The sequence below is a fragment of the Schistocerca americana genome, chromosome X (genome assembly GCF_021461395.2).
Source record: "Schistocerca americana isolate TAMUIC-IGC-003095 chromosome X, iqSchAmer2.1, whole genome shotgun sequence".
NCBI classification, from domain to species: Eukaryota; Metazoa; Arthropoda; class Insecta; order Orthoptera; family Acrididae; genus Schistocerca; species Schistocerca americana.
The window spans coordinates 992,791,988-992,809,964 of NC_060130.1; the positions used below are offsets into that span (position 1 = coordinate 992,791,988).

The following is a 17,977-nucleotide window of genomic DNA, read 5'->3' on the forward strand; positions in this document are numbered from 1 at the left end:
GTTCCCACAGTCTTTTAAGGAGCAAAGCAAGAGCATATGGACTATCAGACCAATTGTGTGGTTGGATTGAAGAGTTCCTAGATAACAGAATGCAGCATGTCATGCTCAATGGAGAGAAGTTTTCTGATGTAAGAGTGATTTCAGGTGTGCTGCAGGGGAGTGTCGTAGGACCGTTGCTATTCGCAATATATATAAATGAGCTTGTGGATAACATCGGAAGTTCACTGAGGCTTTTTGCGGATGATGCTGTGGTATGTCGAGAGGTTGTAACAACGGAAAATTGTACTGAAATGCAGGAGGATCTGCAGCGAATTGACGCATGGTGCAGGGAATGGCAATTGAATCTCAATGTAGACATGTGTAATGTGCTGCGAATACATAGAAAGAAAGATCCCTTATCATTTAGCTACAATATAGCAGGTCAGCAACTGGAAGCAGTTAATTCCATAAATTATCTGGGAGTACGCATTAGGAGTGATTTAAAATGGAATGATCATATAAAATTGATCGTCGGTAAAGCATATGCCAGACTGAGATTCATTGGAAGAATCCTAAGGAAATGCAATCTGAAAACAAAGGAAGTAGGTTACAGTACGCTTGTTCGCCCACTGCTTGAATACTGCTCAGCAGTGTGGGATACGTACCAGATAGGGTTGATAGAAGAGATAGAGAAGATCCAACGGAGAGCAGTACGCTTCGTTACAGGATCATTTAGTAACCGCGAAAGTGTTACGGAGATGATAGATAAACTCCAGTGGATGACTCTGCAGGAGAGACGCTCAGTAGCTCGGTACAGGCTTTTGTTGAAGTTTCGAGAACATACTTTCACCGAGGAGTCAAGCAGTATATTGTTCCCTCCTACGTATATCTCGCGAAGAGACCATGAGGATAAAATCAGAGAGATTAGAGCCCACACAGAGGCATACCAACAATCCTTCTTTCCGCGAACAATACGAGACTGGAATAGAAGGGAGAACCGATAGAGGTACTCAAGGTATGCTCCGCCACACACCGTCAGGTGGCTTATGGAGTATGGATGTAGATGTAGATGTTATGATGTCAGATGAGCTCAGCCAAACATCCAGACTGTTGGGTCTGCAGCTCGTGGGAAGGCTGCTGTTCCTCTTCAGGAACTGTCTGGTGTCCCCACAGATACCTTTCCTGTATGGTTGCACCTACTGTAAGGCATGCAAGCCACTCTACTGTGGTTGTCCCCATGTAAGATGTAATTTTAAAAGCAGAATTTTACCTTTTCATGGGCTTTGGAAGATATAGCAGACAGTAACTGTATTTCTCTACCGCATTTATGGGAATATATCGTACCACATCTGTACACGACTGGCATCTTGTGGTAGTCTGATGAACCAGCTGTATTTTCTGTTTGTCATGAAACATGTAGCTTTTAGGTCCATGGAAAGTATACATCCCACCAAATAATGCTGTAGAAACACCCTGGGAAGTTTGCTTTACCACCACAGTCTAAGAGGCAGGGAAACTATACTTACCCCAAAATAAATATTATTTTTGTGGGCTTTGAGAAGGATACTAACCACCAAGTTAATGGTTGTACAAACGTTTATGGAATATATATATGACGGTAGTATCTGTTCCCGAAAGAACAGTTACCGTGGATGACCATGCAGCTTTGCTAGAAATGAAATGATAATTAAATAGACACCCTAGCTGCAAGCAGGCGTTGATACACTTCATTGGGGACATGTTGAAAATGTGTGCCCCGACTGGGACTCGAACCCGGGATCTCCTGCTTACATGGTAGACGGTCTATCCATCTGAGCCACCGCGGGCACAGAGGATAGTGCGTCTGCAGGGACTTATCCCTTGCACGCTCCCCGTGAGACCCACATTCCCAACATGTCCACAACACTACATTTGTAGTGTGCCTAATAGATGTTTGCCCATCATTCTCTAGCAAAGCTGCATGGTCATCCACGGTAACTGTTCTTTCGGGAACAGATACTACCGTCATATATATAGTTAAAAATATGGGTTCCCGGCCTTTGACCTTCTTGTGCGAACGCACACGCTATGCCCGAACTCGTACGGGACTTGGTAGATTAATCTGCCACGAGTAATGTGTATGATGGGCAAACATCTATTAGGCGCACTACAAATGTAGTGTTGTGGACATGTTGGGAATGTGGTTCTCACGGGGAGCGTGCAAGGGATAAGTCCCTGCAGACGCACTATCCTCTGCGCCTGCGGTGGCTCAGATGGATAGAGCGTCTGCCATGTAAGCAGGAGATCCCGGGTTCGAGTCCCGGTCGGGGCACACATTTTCAACATGTCCCCAATGAAGTGTATCAACGCCTGCTTGCGGCTAGGGTGTCTATTTAATTATCATTTCATTTATGGAATATGTCTTACCATCTCTAGATGTGTATAATGTTGTACCAGATGTATGAAAACTGCTACAAAAATCTGTTTCTGTTTGTCGTGAGATTGCTACTATTGTTATATATGGCGTTGGAACACAGCACTTCATTTTTACAGTGTGGTAAACAAAGTTTCCAAGCTTGTTTTGGCATTATGGTAAGTAAAATAATACATAATTTTTTTTTTAAATCATGTGTGATAGCAAACAAGAGAAAAATGGGAACCCACTTAACCACCATACTTTAACAGAACAAAAAAGGCCATGGGAAACATACGCACCCTTGTAGTGTTTGTTCCTAAATCACAAAAATAAAATTATCAAAAAATAAATATAGTCAGCTGATCAAAATTCTAATTTTCTAAAAATTAACTTTGCTGAGTCACTATAAAAAATGTGCCCACCAAAGGAGTAATACTTGGCTTACTGGTTTGACACAAGACTGAACACTGAGGGCCTAGATCAGTGCGTAACAACTAGCCGGTTTTGAGCGGGAGTACTCGCATCTGCTCAGGCACGTGCTCGCGAGCAGGTGCAAGGTCCCGGAGTGGGAAGGGAAATGCATGCGCACGTTTGAATAGGGCCACAACGTGCCTATTGAATTCGCGCCGACTGTGTAACGTTAAAAGTACTACGATCAGCTCTAACAGTCACTTCGCTGGTTAAGAATCGTGTCAAGTCGCCGTTGTGTAACCCCAACCATGCTTTCGCAGTTCAACCCCCATTGGGAGGAATTGTATCTGTTTACAGAAAAAGTTGGTGTTGCAAAATGTTTAGTATGTCACTAAACGCTGAATTCTTTTAGGAAATTTAATTTGCAGCGACATTATATGTCGTACCACGCGAAAGACTACGGAAATGGAAAATGTGATGGACCAGATCGTGCACAGGAAGTTATGAAACTTAAAAGGAAGCTATTCGAAGAAGATCTGGACGACGAAGAAAAATCAACTGAGGCAGCTCTCAGAGTGAGTTACAAAATTGCTTTCCTTTTAGCAAAATCCCTGCGGCCCTTCACTGATGGCGATTTAATAAAAGAATGTTTGGTAGTTGCAGCGGAACATTTGTGTCCATCCCAAGTTGAACAGTTTCGGATTGTGCCATTATCTAACATGACCATTATGCGTCGCATACAGGACATGGCAGACGACTTCCAGAGCCAGCTTGCAAATATTTGTAAAGATTTTATGACGTATTCTCTAGCTCTGGACGAAAGTGTTGATATCACTGGAACAGCGCAGCTTGCCATATTTATTAGAGGTGTTAATAGAGATCTTCAGGTGAGGCAGCAGCTCCTCGATGTAGTAGCCATGAAGAACACTACAACCGGAGGTGATATTTTATGTAGTGTTGAAAATATAGGATTGTCGTGGAATTCTTTAGTTTCAGTGTCTACAGACGATGCACCAGCGATGACAGGGAAAAAATCAGGTTTAGTTGCGCTGCTGAAGGAGAAAATGCAAAAACTGACCTTGCCGAATGAAATAAGGGGGGCTTTCACTGTGTGAACCCCCAGGAAAACTTATGGGCAAAGAGTATCACTCTAAAAAATGTGATGATTGTTGTTGTTTGTACAACCAATTATATAAGAAAACATGGGCTACAACACAGTCAATTTAAAAGCTTTCTTGAGGATGTAGAAAGCCAGTATGGTAGCCTGCCTTATTACAGCGAGGTCCGCTGGTCCCCCCCCCCCCCCCCCCCCTCCCTACTGACTGGTTTGATGCGGCCCACCACGAATTCCTTTCCTGTGCTAACCTCTTCATCTCAGAGTAGCACTTGCAACCTACGTCCTCAATTATTTGCTTGACGTATTCCAATCTCTGTCTTCCTCTACAGTTTTTGCCCTCTACAGCTCCCTCTAGTACCATGGAAGTCATTCCCTCATGTCTTAGCAGATGTCCTATCATCCTGTCCCTTCTCCTTATCAGTGTTTTCCACATATTCCTTCCCTCTCCGATTCTGCGTAGAACCTCCTCATTCCTTACCTTATCAGTCCACCTAATTTTCAACATTCGTCTATAGCACCACATCTCAAATGCTTCGATTCTCTTCTGTTCCGGTTTTCCCACAGTCCATGTTTCACTACCATACAATGCTGTACTCCAGACGTACATCCTCAGAAATTTCTTCCTCAGATTAAGGCCGGTATTTGATATTAGTAGACTTCTCTTGGCCAGAAATGCCTTTTTTGCCATAGCGAGTCTGCTTTTGATGTCGTCCTTGCTCCATCCGTCATTGGTTATTTTACTGCCTAGGTAGCAGAATTCCTTAACTTCATTGACTTCGTGACCATCAATCCTGATGTTAAGTTTCTCGCTGTTCTCATTTCTACTACTTCTCATTACCTTCGTCTTTCTCCGATTTACTCTCAAACCATACTGTGTACTCATTAGACTGTTCATTCCGTTCAGCAGATCATTTAATTCTTCTTCACTTTCACTCAGGATACCAATGTCATCAGCGAATCGTATCATTGATAACCTTTCACCTTGTATTTTAATTCCACTCCTGAACCTTTCTTTTATTTCCATCATTGCTTCCTCGATGTACAGATTGAGGAGTAGGGGCGAAAGGCTACAGCCTTGTCTTACACCCTTCTTAATACAAGCACTTCGTTCTTGATCGTCCGCTCTTATTATTCCCTCTTGGTTGTTGTACATATTTTATATGACCCGTCTCTCCCTATAGCTTACCCCTACTTTTTTCAGAATCTCGAACAGCTTGCACCATTTTATATTGTCTAACGCTTTTTCCAGGTCGACAAATCCTATGAAAGTGTCCTGATTTTTCTTTAGCCTTGCCTCCATTATTAGCCGTAACGTCAGAATTGCCTCTCTCGTCCCTTTACTTTTCCTAAAGCCAAACTGATCGTCACCTAGCGCATTCTCAATTTTCTTTTCCATTCTTCTGTATATTATTATTCTTGTAAGCAGCTTCGATGCATGAGCTGTTAAGCTGATTGTGCGATAATTCTCGCACTTGTCAGCTCTTGCCGTCTTCGGAATTGTGTGGATGATACTTTTCCGAAAGTCAGATGGTATATCGCCAGACTCATATGTTCTGCACACCAACGTGAATAGTCGTATTGTTGCCACTTCCCCCAATGATTTTAGGAATTCTGATGGAATGTTATCTATCCCTTCTGCCTTATTTGACCGTAAGTCCTCCAAAGCTCTTTTAAATTCCGATTCTAATACTGGATCCCCTATCTCTTCTAAATCGACTCCTGTTTCTTCTTCTATCACATCAGACAAATCTTCACCCTCATAGAGGCTTTCAGTGTATTCTTTCCACCTATCTGCTCTCTCCTCTGCATTTAACAGTGGAATTCCCGTTGCACTCTTAATGTTACCACCGTTGCTTTTAATGTCACCAAAGGTTGTTTTGACTTTCCTGTATGCTGAATCTGTCCTTCCGACAATCATATCTTTTTCGATGTCTTCACATTTTTCCTGCAGCCATTTCGTCTTAGCTTCCCTGCACTTCCTATTTATTTCATTCCTCAGCGACTTGTATTTCTGTATTCCTGATTTTCCCGGAACATGTTTGTACTTCCTCCTTTCATCAATCAACTGAAGTATTTCTTCTGTTACCCATGGTTTCTTCGCAGCTACCTTCTTTGTACCTGTGTTTTCCTTCCCAACTTCTGTGATGGCCCTTTTTAGAGATGTGCATTCCTCTACAACCGTACTGCCTACTGCGCTATTCCTTATTGCTGTATCTGTAGCGTAAGAGAACTTCAAACGTATCTCGTCATTCCTTAGTACTTCCGTATCCCACTTCTTTGCGTATTGATTCTTCCTGACTAATGCCTTGAACTTCAGCCTACTCTTCATCACTACTATATTGTGATCTGAGTCTATATCTACTCCTGGGTACGCCTTACAATCCAGTATCTGATTTCGGAATCTGTGTCTGACCATGATGTAATCTAATTGAAATCTTCCCGTATCTCCCGGCCTTTTCCAAGTATACCTCCTCCTCTTGTGATTCTTGAACAGGGTATTTGCTATTACTAGCTGAAACTTGTTACAGAACTCAATTAGTCTTTCTCCTCTTTCATTCCTTGTCGCAAGCCCGTATTCTCCTGTAACCTTTTCTTCTACTCCTTCCCCTACAACTGCATTCCAGTCGCCCATGACTATTAGATTTTCGTCCCCCTTTACATACTGCATTACCCTTTCAGTATCCTCATACACTTTCTCTATCTGTTCATCTTCAGCTTGCGAAGTCGGCATGTATACCTGAACTATCGTTGTCGGTGTTGGTCTGCTGTCGATTCTGATTAGAACAACCCGGTCACTGAACTGTTCACAGTAACACACCCTCTGCCCTACCTTCCTATTCATAACGAATCCTACACCTGTTAAACCATTTTCTGCTGCTGTTGATATTACCCGATACTCATCTGACCAGAAATCCTTGTCTTCCTTCCACTTCACTTCACTTCACTGACCCCTACTATATCTACATTGAGCCTTTGCATTTCCCTTTTCAGATTTTCTAGTTTCCCTACCACGTTCAAGCTTCTGACATTCCACGCCCCGACTCGTAAAACGTTATCCTTTCGTAGATTATTCAATCTTTTTCTCATGGTAACCTCCCCCTTGGCAGTCGCCTCCCGGGGATCCGAATGGGGGACTATTCCGGAATCTTTTGCCAATGGAGAGATCATCATGACACTTCTTCAGTTACAGGCCACATGTCCTGTGGATACACGTTACGTGTCTTTAATGCAGTGGTTTCCATTGCCTTCTGCATCCTCATGTCGTTGATCATTGCTGATTCTTCCGCCTTTAGGGGCAATTTCCCACCCCTAGGACAAGAGAGTGCCCTGAACTTCTATCCGCTCCTCCGCCCTCTTTGAGAAGGCCGTTGGCAGAATGAGGCTGACTTCTTATGCCGGAAGTCTTCGGCCGCCAATGCTGATTATTTATGAAAATTTAGGCAGTGGCGGGGATCGAACCCGGGACCGAAGACGTTTTGATTATGAATCAAACACGCTACCACCCTTTTTTTTTTTCATTCGTTGCATCTGATCGGGGCGGACGTCGTAAGACACCGTTTTAAGTTCGTTGTTGATCTATGAACTCGGTTTTTTTTTATCACAGAGGGCGGCTAACTCTCTGACCGATCCTAGACCACCGGCTGCGCAACTAAACCTGATTTGCCTAGTAGATGAGATAAATATGTTCATGGAAATAAATAACGTGTGTTCCTGAATTGAAAGAGCCTTCATGGAAATGTGATCTCGCGTTCTTAGCAGATTTAACTAGCCATCTGAATGCTTTGAACATTTCACTACAAGCTAATGATCTGCTAACTACTCATTTCATAGATCGAATACGAGCTTTTAAAATGAAATTGACACTTTGGGTGAGTCAGCTGAATACAGGAAATCTAGCTCATTTTCCTAAACTATCATGATGTTCACAAAGATTGTGAACGTTATTCACATAGTTTAGTTGCCCTTAAGGAAGAATTTGATCAACGCTTTCAAGATCTGACAACACTTGACAGTGATTTTGATCTGTTCTCCTCTCCATATTCAGCGAATATTGAAGAGATTCGTCCTGAGCTGCAACTAGAAATTATTGACCTGCGGTGTGACAGAGAATACAGAGACAAATTTCAGAACAAGAAAAACATTTTGGATTCTACAGACACTTCCCTCAGGATAGATTTCCTCATTTGCACAAACTGGCGGCTACATAATATCAATGTTCGGTTCCACGTATGTTTATGAACAACTGTTCTCTGCAATGAAATGTAGCAATACGCGCCTGAGAAACGCATTGTCTGATCGAAATTTAAACTGCACGCTGCGCCTACAATGCACAAGAACAATTACTCCGAACATAGACGCAATTGTAAAGGGCAAAAAGTACAAGATAACCGAGAGTCCCACACTTCAGTGACACCTTTTATTGTGTAACAGTTCACAAATTAATACAAATGTAGAGGCATACACTAAGCTAATAAAATTATGTGGCACGTGTACATTCTCCTTTATTTGTTTCATTTGTCGCAGTAGTAATTCGTGAGTGATATCCCTGCAGGTGGCCACGGATTTACATTGACTGGCGGCAGCTTTTGTGTGCCCCACGTGACTCTCCCAACTCTCCGCTCTGGTCCGGTAGTGGGGGTAGCGTGCTCGCACTGTTCCGTGCTCGCGCCTTTCTACTCACAGCTTGCTCCGCGAGCATGTATGTTGTGAAGCCCTGGCCTAGATAGAAGGTGCTAAACCAGGCGTGACTCATAATTATAGGCTCTGAGGTGGAGCCGCCCCAAAATATATACTGAAAAAATTTCTCATTAACGAATTATAGGAGTTAAATTATCAGAATGCATTTTGCATATTTCCCACATGAATTTAATTAATGGCAGTCAACATTTTTGGAGCTGTTGATATGTGATATCAAGCAAATTGTTTTAAACAGGTAGTAGCTGGTCTGAAGGCTGTTCCTTGAAATGCTGCTTAGCTCTTTCTAGCAGAGGTTTGGGGGCATGTCTGCCTTGGAGTTCAGCTCTTATGGGCATCCTGAAAGCTCTGGCGTTTCAGCCTGAGGGTGTCCTACCAACCTGCACACAGTTTTCATGTTCCAGTCCTTTTATCAAAAGAGAATGAACAGAGTTGCTGAAATTTCATTATCGAATACCTGTCTCTGTATATCTATGTTCTTCTTAATTGCAACATTAATAGATATTTACTAGTATTGTTTTGGACAGTGTTTTTTATTTCTGCCATTGCCTATTCTATCTGCCATTGGAGTAAGTTTGCAAATGTCTCGCCATAGTGCGCTACAGCACGGTAACATAAGTATCACCACCTAGTGAGAGTTTCACAAGTGATTAGAGGAAAAAGGGCACGAAATATGTCCCTTGAGCAAAATATGTCCTGTTACTTCAGTCTTTGGTTGCTGACCGAAGGTAATGTGTGTTATTATCAACTTTGTTTTTGCGTGTGTATTATGCATGGGTTTAGTGAGTTTTATGTTCTTGTGAATAACAGAAGCATACCACGAGTTCAAGGTATATGTTCAATGTGCAATTTATCAGGTAAAATTTTGGAAAATGTGGTTAGGATGAAAGTAAAGGAACTTGGTGTGCCAGACCGAATGTAAACATCAATTAAGAACAAAAACTCTATAAATCCAGGCAAGGGTACACACGCAATTTTAACAAAGCGATACGCAATCTAGCTGATTGGTTGTGTGTACTTTATCACTTAAAATGCATATTTTTGTAACATGCAAGTTAAACACGATGAATATGGTGTGCAAATTACCATGGCGGTTGTTTGTCCTGCTCATATCTGCCAGTCACTGCACAAAATTCTTGACATCATGGAAACATTACTGTTTTGTCATGTGAACTCATAAATGCCGCGGTTTGAGGGTGTGAATCACTAAATATTTGAATTTTAGAAATGAAAATACCAAAAACATTAAGCATGTAGCTAACATACCCCGCATTAAAGATCTCTCCAGAAAGTGTTGCGGTAAACTATCGGGAAATGTGATGTTGCGGGATAAATAAGCTACCTATAGATTTTATCTTGCAGTTAGCTTTTGATCTTATTAAATAGTTGATTATAAAACAGGAAGAAGATGCAGTATATAAACATTTGGCTAGACTGTGATATTGTCCCCTCCACCCTCCCTTCCGAAATAGTGGTTGTGATGAGAGACTGATATAAAGTGTAGTCCGAGGTGTAGGTTAGTTAAGATAGGTAAATGTTGCTGCCTTCCCAGACATGGTGAGATGTCACATACACATACTGTTACCGGTATGTAAATGATTAGAATTGCAATTTTCTCTAAGTGGTAGAGTGGCCACCAAAGTGCATTAGTGTTGTTCATGTTTGATGTTGTTACGAGACGTTGTGGGAGGGTATATAAGGAGCAACAGCGTCAGATGTTAAGCAGTCACTTTGAAGAGCGCGGGAAAGCTGTCTACTCATGTGAGAGCATTAGCATCACCCGGTAAAGTCTGAAAGGGGCATTTGCTGACTCATTGGTTAATGCAGTATCCAGATTTGTGGGGCTTTTGGGTGTGGCCCAATTTTGAACTATGTGCAGGGTCTATACGACCCGGGACAACTGGAAGATCCGGGAAAAACCCGGGAATTGTTTAGAATTCCGGGAATTTTTCATTGTTTTAGTTTTCAGTTAAATTTTTGTGATTTTGACTGGTAAGAACCAATACTCTAGCAAAGGATATTACTGTATCCCGCTACTGCAGAATAATACTACAACAATAAAACAAAAACGAGAGAAAAAAAAAAACGAAAATAAAACTTAAGTTGTAAACGAAATCCACCGTATACAACAAAACAATGCCCATACAAGCGTCTGCCAACAGCAAAGTGTGTCAAAGGCTTTAGGAAGACTATGCAATGTATTGTAACAACAAATTGCCTCCGATGAGCGTGGCGTGACAACTGTTCAAATTAGATTCGTTTCAGCAGTTGCGGGCGGCTCATGCGCATGCGCAGTTGAGTCGTGTAGCGCCACTACTTAATATTGCCCCGGTTCGGAAATTAGTAAATCTTGGGCTGATGCACAGAGCAGTCTGGGTTGTGGTGTGGAGGTGGGTCGTCTCCACGTGACCTGTGTTTACGTTCAGTGATTTTGTTGTTTCCTCTTCGTTTATTACTCTCACGTTAAATGATAACAAAACGGATTTTTGTGGCCGGGAGCTATCAAATGAATTAAAATACGTTCGCATAATTACGGAAGGCTAAAATATGTTATTAGTTTTAGATTTTATTTCCACCTTTCTTACAGTCAAACATTAATCGCCTTACAGAACAATGAAGTTATTTTTGCCGGTTTGCAAAAGAGATTTGGCTTTTATTAATCTTTTCTGTTGAGGCAGTCAATTTATTTGAAACGAAATGTTTAATTTCACACTATTGGCTAGTTTCAACTGTTCGCTGCATTTCAAGTGCACGTATGGCATTATGCCATAATAAAGAACCAAATGTTAGATAATACAGTGCTGGTACTCCAAGAAAATTTACATATGAATGTGCATTTTAAGCCAAATAATGCATTTTAGTATGGTTCATGAAATTCTGACGCTCTTGAAGTATCCTCTGATCTCTTGTTTCTTTTATGACATAATGTAAAATCTTTTAATGTTTTACACGTACGAACATATGGGCTTCCTGCGTCAACGTAGCTGCGCAAGCGTGGTGACGCTTGTTATCTGGCGCTCTCTTGCAACTGCTAAAACGAACCTATTTCTAACAGGTCGCGGGAAAATATTGCGAATGGTGGTTTGAAAAGCGTTACATTCAAAGCAGATTTCCTTTTACGTAAGATAAGCTATGTGCGAGAATGTACGATGAATGTCTTAAATCACAAAGCGTTTGACTCTCATTTAAAAATCAACTCTTTGAGGACGACCATTTAGAACAATTTCGAACCCAGACAATCAGATATTAACATCGTTATTAAAGTTTTTATTGGCATTTGTGTGATGTATCTTAACATGTGACAAGCGCAAAAAAGGACAACATTATATGCGGAAGCTTAGCTTCTCTTCCAGCTTATTAATCTTAGAGACCAATATTATATGTGAATGCTATGTATACTAATTTAAACCACTAACTTCTCTTATTTGTGTGTTCGCGCTACTTAAGAGTGATCTTCCAATTGGCAGACTACATCACGTGTCCTATGCTGTCATAAGCTGGGGAGATCACGTGACATGAGCTATGACTGGCTTACAAAAGCACATCGCAATCTCGATTTCAATGCTTCGGAACGTGACATGCAGTGTTTGGTGGAATTCGAATTTATACCTTCGTAATACGGAAATATGCAGTGTACATGTTGCTGCACATCAAAGGTCTTTCAAAACGTGTTTTCCCCCCTGAGTTTCGTTTTATAAAGTGCCAGGAAATTCTACTCTGGTATATAAAACCATAATTATTCAAAGGATTGATGAGTTCTGCAGTGCCGAGTAGGAGTATACTGTCACTTAACACGGAAAAAGTGTATTTTCGCCCGGGAGAAAGTGTATTTTTAACCGGGAAATCCGGGAAAAATCCTGGAATTTTTTTTCCTTGTCCACGTATACACCCTGTATGTGGGAATGTGAAGGCAGGCATACTTATTGTCAAGGTTCCAGTAGACCATGTCTGACCACCACAAGAGAGAATAACTGTATTGTGCCCCAAGCACATCATAACCCTTCACATCTCTGCCTGCCATCCAAGAATAATTAATGGACTTCCTCCAACATTCTCTGTTATCCCACACCATTGACCAAAGATTAGCAGCAGCTGGAGGAGGAAATTACTATCCCATGTATAGGCTGCCATTAACACAAAAACACAAACATCTGCATTTGGAGTGGTGCCATGACCTGTAACCATGGACTGCTGATTAATGGCATCATACTGTATTCAGTGATGAATCGCAGTTGTAAGATACCCCGGATAACCAACATTGATGTGTATGGTGTAAAGATCCCTTTTTTCCATTGTTTTGGGGAGGCACAGCTGTTTTACTTGTGGTGTCATGGGACCATTGGGTACGACTTCAGGCTGTGGCTGGTTGTTATTGAGGTGACTCTGATGGCATCCTGTGTCCTCGTGATTTATGTCTTGTGCGACAGTATCGTGGGGCCTTTTTTCAACAAAACAATGTTCGCCCACAAATGGCGTGTATGTCTGTGTGATGTTGAGCTACTCTTGTGTCCAGCAAGATCCCCAGATCTATTACTGACAGAATGTGTGGGACCAGCTTGGACATTAACTGTTCCCCAGTGTCTGCATCCAGGATATCAAGGACCAGTTGCAGCAGTTTTAGGTCATCTTGCCTCAGGAGGGGACACAACGGCTTTAAGAATCCTTCTCAACTTAATCAGTGCATGCATCCAGACCACATTGGGAGCAAAGATATACTGATAAGTGGGGTATTAACTCGACTTTGTGATCACTGAAATGACATCACATAGCCCCTCTACCCATGAAGTGTCATGTTATTTCCTCCTCTCATTGTGGGTGCTTCACTTCTTGTCTCAGGCAGTGTATTTTCGCATAGCAAGAGTGATGGGATATAGACTGCAGAGAATCTGGATAGTCAGCATCAGATATTCAGGTCTGAGAACGAAGATGTGGAGCACAAATGGGTAAATCTCAAAAGCACAGTTCAGTATGCTGTAGGCAAATATGTTCTGAGGAAAGTCTTAAGGGTTGGAAAAGACCCACCATAGTTTAATAGCTGTTTCAGAAAGTTACTAAATAAGCAATAGAGCTTTCAACTCGGATTTAAGAGAAGCCAAAATGTAACTGACAAAATCTGAACAAATCAAACATAAGCGTAATGAGAACAATGACAGAAGTGTTAAATGGCTTTGAAAGTAAAATTTTGTCATATGATTTGACTAATAACACGAAGATGTAAAATTGGGAAGAGGATCGAAATTTTCTTTGTATTTGGTCACTCAATGACCAAGCTGCCACTAAAATGAAGGATGACAGAGAGATGGCTGAAATACTGTATTTGTTCTTCCAAAACTGTTTCGTTGCCAAAGATCACAGTACAGTCCCTCCTTTCAGTCATCCCATGAGTGCCAAAATGGCAGATATTGAGATAAGTGGCAGGGCATAGAAGACCAGCTACAGTTGTTTAGCAGTGGAAAGGTATCTGTACCGGATAAGATACCTGTAATATTTTACAGAGATTATGCAAAAGAACTTGCTTTCTTTCTAGCAGCATTTTATTGTGAGTCACTAGAATAACAAAGGATACCTACTAACTGCAATTCCCATTTTCAGAACACCTTGTAGGACAGAGTCACATAATTATAAGCCTATATCGCTGATGTAGAATTATGGAACATGTTTTGTGCTCCCATATTACAACTTTTCGGAGAACAAAAATCTCCTCTATAAAACTCAGCATGGATTCTGCAGAGATCTTAGAAGGTCAACTCTCTGTATTTGTCCATCACATCCAGAGCACCATTAACATTGGTGCTTAGAATGATGCCATGTTCCTTGAGTTTAGGAAGGCATTTGATACAGTTCCTCGCTGTTGTTTAATGAAAAAATATGAGCTTACCAAGTATCAGACCAGATTTGTGACTATATTCAAGACTTCATTTCACACAGAACTCAACATGTAACTCTAGTGGAATAAAATCAACAGGTATAACGGTAATTTAAAGAAGACCCAAAGGAAGTTTGATAGGACCATTACTGTTTACAGTTTATATAAACGATCTTTTGGATCACATCAGAAGCTCCATGAGGCTGTTTGCAGATGATGTGGTTGTCTGTAAGATGAGAGCAATGCTAGAAGGCTTCAGAGAAGTGCAGGAAGACCTGCAGGGGATTGATGAGGGTTGCAGGAACTGGCAGCTGACCCTCAAGTAAATATATGTAACATACTGTGCATACATAGGACAAGAAATTAACTATTGTACAATCACACTATTGGTGACAGATCTGTGGAACAGTAACTACCATAAAATGCATAGGAACAATGATCCAAAGTGACCTAAAGTGGAATCACCACTTAAAACAAATAGTAGCAGAAGCAGATGCAAGATTAGATTCATAGGTAAAACGTTAATGTATCAACAACAGTACGGCCACAATAAACAGAAGTTTTTTCCTCTTCCATGTTCAAGTGAACATCCGTTAACAACATAGAAACAAGCCAGGTACTGATGCAAGCAGTTACTGACAATAAATATGAGCACAATATAAGACAGGGGCCTGCTGTGCACAGTGCTTATAAAGAGGAGAGCACCAGTAGATAGTGCAGCGGATGCCATTCTGTGTGCACAAGTCATGTGTCCTACTCCATGTGAGCATCAGGGCAACTGTTGAAACATACATAACAATCGCGGCGGATTCCATAGGCAATGGCGGCAGTGGAAGGAGATTCTGGGCTGGAACCGGAGACAAGGGGCTGAAGTGGTGCGGCTGTAGACACACGTAGTGGCCTCTTCCTCTGCGAAGTACCCTAAGCTTGGACCAATGATAAGGGCACTGGTAGCACCTTGATGTCCGGTTCCTCAATGTGGTACACCTGAGCCAATGGTGAAGTGTTGGGTGCCAGTCTTAAAGGGCTCAGGTAGTGGCGGAATTGCCGATGGCAGTGAAGCATCGCAGGAAGGCTTGACAGCAGGCACAGCGGAGGTGGACCTCAGAGGAAAGGCAAGAGGTGGCAACACCCACAAGGAGGACAGTTCTGTCCTTGCAGCAGAGATGCCTCACAAGGCGAGGACATGCTGAGGGCAGAGGCACTGGCGGCAGACCCAGGGCCCTTGCCATGGTGAGAGGATGCAGCTGGTTGCAGTGATGCACCATCAGCTCAACACTGGTGTGCACCATATAGAGGCAGTGGCCTCAGCAGCTGTAGACCTTGATAAGAATCAACTTTGGTTGGTGGCTGAACCCCTTAGCCCAGACCACAGAGCCAGGAACAAACTGCAATGAGGATCTATGTTGGTGGGGCAGCATTAGCATCAGTATATGCAGAATGGTACGTGGCCGGTGGCCATGGAGTAACTCTCCCAGACTCTGTTCTCTCCACGAGCGTAAACTTGTAGGAACTCGAGCAGCATGTTAAGGTATCACCCGTGGACGAATCTGTGGCGTACTTCATCATTCAAACCTGGACTATGTGGCTGGGACATTCCATCTTACCATTAGGTTGAGGGCGAAAAGGAGGAGCAGTTATGTGGTAAATACTTTGAAGGGTGCAAAAATTGTGGAAGACCTGAGACACCCACTGTGGACTGTTTTCCATCACAAGCGTATAAGGCAATCCTTAGACAGAAAAAATTTTGGAGAGAACCTGAATCATAGCCATGACTGATGGTGAAGGACAGCAGATAACATATGAAAATTTAGAGAAAGCATTGACAACCAGCAACCAGGAAGAATTTAAGGTGGGTCCCGCAAAATGGACACAGACGCTGCAGTGAAAGCCGTGGAGGGAGCGTCGATGCCTGTTGGTTAGCACACTAAGAACAGGCCGCAACAAAGTGTACCATGTTACCATCAGCACCAGGCCAAATCGTGTACTGACAGGCCAGTAAGCTGATATGCAAGAACCAATGTAGGAGTTGGAGCTGGAGCACATTCCACCATAGGGTGGCTGGGATGACAACCCTAGGCAACATCTCATCCATAGCTGAGAGAGCACCACCATAAAATACCAAAAGGTGGTGACGAGGACAAAGTATTTACTCAGAGGACCAGGAGCCCTGCCTTAAGATTTGTCCTGCCAACCCTGCTGAACAAGGTGGATAACTCGACGCAAAACCACATTGACAGCAACATCAGCTGTGATCCAGGACCCCTTAATAGAAACCCCTTACACTGGTTGTTCACCTCAACATACTAATTGAAAAACAAAGGAGTTCATCCTGACCGAAAGTAGTATCAGGCCCCATTGAAATATGAGACAGTGCACTGGCGTTGCCATGTTACACAGTAGGCTAAAAATATATTTCATAGTTCTATTGATACAGAGACATAGCCCATCGCTGGAGGCAATGTGCTGCTTTGTCGGGCAACAAAGCAGGAGAATTAAACAGTGAAACCAAGGGCTTGTGGTCAATAATGAGGTGGAACTTAGGCACATACAAGAACATGTGAGTCTTTTTGATGATGTAGGTGATAGCAGGCACTTCCTTTTCAATTTGGGAGTAGTGGTACTGAACGGAGTTTAGCATTTTTGACACAGAAGCTATCAGGCCTTTGGAACCATACTCATATCAGTGTGCGAGAATGGCTCCAATCCATACAGAGAGGGGTCCGTAGCCAAAACCAGGTGGTAGCAAGTATGGAAAGTAGCCAAACAAGGAGCAGAATGTAATTTAGATTTCAAAAGCATAAACACTCCCTCTCAGGCTGGCGCCCACTGAAAGGAACTTTAGGGGCAACTAGTGGAGGGAATGAGCCAGTGTGGTTGCACCTGGAGTATATTTCTAATGATAAGCAATTTTTACCTGAAAGTACTTGGAGTTATTTGACATTTGTAGGGTGAGACAAAGCTGTGACTGGGGCAACACGATGATATAAAGGCTTAACACCATCCCGAGAAGCCTCAGACCCCAAATACACAATGGATGGCGGAAAAAAAGTGTGAGCCAAGCTGTATTTCAACCCTTCAATACGTAAGACTGTGAATAAGGTGTGAAAGTTATGTAAATGCTCATCCGTGGATGCAGCCATCACGATGTCATCAAGGTAGTTGGTGCGCTCCAGAATGGACATCATCAGTTCTTAAAAAAAATTGAAAAACTGCCAGGGCACTAGACTCACTGAAGGGGAGGTGTTGATATTGGTGCAACCCAAATGGCATGTTACTCACTAGCAGCTGTTTAGAATCCGCATCCAACAGAACCTGTAAATAAGCTTCAGATAAATCAGTTTTGGAGGAAAACTGACTCCCAGCGAGTTTAGCCATAAACTCATCTGGACAGGGCAAAGGATAGGTGTCAATGATAGATTGAGCATTATCTAAAACTTTAAAGTCGTCACAGAGGTAAAACTGACCAATTGGTTCTGATTCCTCTTGATCAAGCAAAGCCAATGGAATAGGA

The 17,977-nt window shown here is 42.4% G+C and overlaps 1 protein-coding gene and 1 non-coding gene across 2 annotated transcripts in view; both read left to right on the forward strand.

Annotated features, from left to right (window-relative positions):
- The window catches only part of LOC124554920 (tyrosine-protein phosphatase 69D), a 407,323-nt gene that overhangs the window by 82,745 nt on the left and 306,601 nt on the right, over positions 1 to 17,977 (forward strand). The window lies entirely within an intron of this gene.
- Positions 2,216 to 2,290, forward strand: Trnat-ugu. Its single transcript has one exon. It is a non-coding gene; the product is annotated as a tRNA-Thr (tRNA).